Here is a 1,083-nt window from a genome sequence, read left to right on the forward strand (position 1 = left end):
ACTCTCCCAAACCTTCTGCAGTCGCCTCCAGCGCTGAGGGTGCCAGGACTCAACACAAACACCACCACCCTCACCGCTAACCCCCACCTCACCGCACCCCTGCCCACCACCACCCCCTTTACAACAAAGAGCAGCATCAGCGCCCACACAACACCAGAACCAGAGGCCACCACCAGCAGCACCAGCACCAAGACCACAAGCACCAGCAGCACCAGCACCTCACGAGGAAAGAAGGGGTGGGTGGTCAGAAGGGAGGGGCGTCACGGGGGAAGCAGTGCGGCTGGAGTGTCCAAACATAGGCGGGGGCGTTTGCGCATGGCCACAGCCGCGGCGGGGAGAGGCGCTGCCCTGGCCACTGGTGTTGGGGGCTGAGGCAAGCGTCCGAAAAGGAAGACACGGGACGTCGAAGGCCTCGAGTGGGCGCTCGCAAAAATGCGGCTAGCAGCTCTGTCTGGGGAGAGGGAGAAGATTGCCTGCCACGGCTTGGAGTGGAGGTGCTGGGAGTGCGTTACGTGTTGTCGGGTCCACAAGGCCGCAGAGCTACCGTGGACTAAAAAGAGAATGGGGACGGTGGTAGGCTGAGAGAAAGAAGACAAAAGCACAACTGGAAGGCACTAGAAGGCTCCGATAGGCCGGAGGCATTTGTTAGGAAAAGGATTCGAACCGACGGTTACAGGAGAGACTGCGACTTGAACGCAGCGACTTAGACCGCTCGGCCATCCTGACGGCGGGCCTGGGCGTGCGCGTGGCCGCTCGGCTGGCTGGGACCCGACGCGACACGAACCCCGGTGCCCTTGGCGGGACGCTGTGCTCCGTGCCAGGCACGCGGCCGTGTGGGTGAGCGACGGAGCGGGCGCGCGGCGGCCGACGGGGAGCAAGGCCAGACGACGCGCCTGGCTCCGCCGTGCTGGCGCCCTCGCCCACCCCTGGCCCCGCACGGAGCCGGGCCGCGTCTTGCCAGCCCCTGCCGCCGGCCCCCACCGGCGCCTCTCCTCGCCGGCCATGGCCAGGCGCGCTCCCACCCCTCCTCGCAGCTTTGCTTTCGGTCTCGGGCCCCCTCCTCCCGGCGCGATCCCCGCGTCG

Source organism: Monodon monoceros, unplaced genomic scaffold, assembly GCF_005190385.1.
Source record: "Monodon monoceros isolate NGI ecotype Baffin Bay Population unplaced genomic scaffold, NGI_Narwhal_1 Super_Scaffold_18, whole genome shotgun sequence".
Taxonomy (NCBI): domain Eukaryota; kingdom Metazoa; phylum Chordata; class Mammalia; order Artiodactyla; family Monodontidae; genus Monodon; species Monodon monoceros.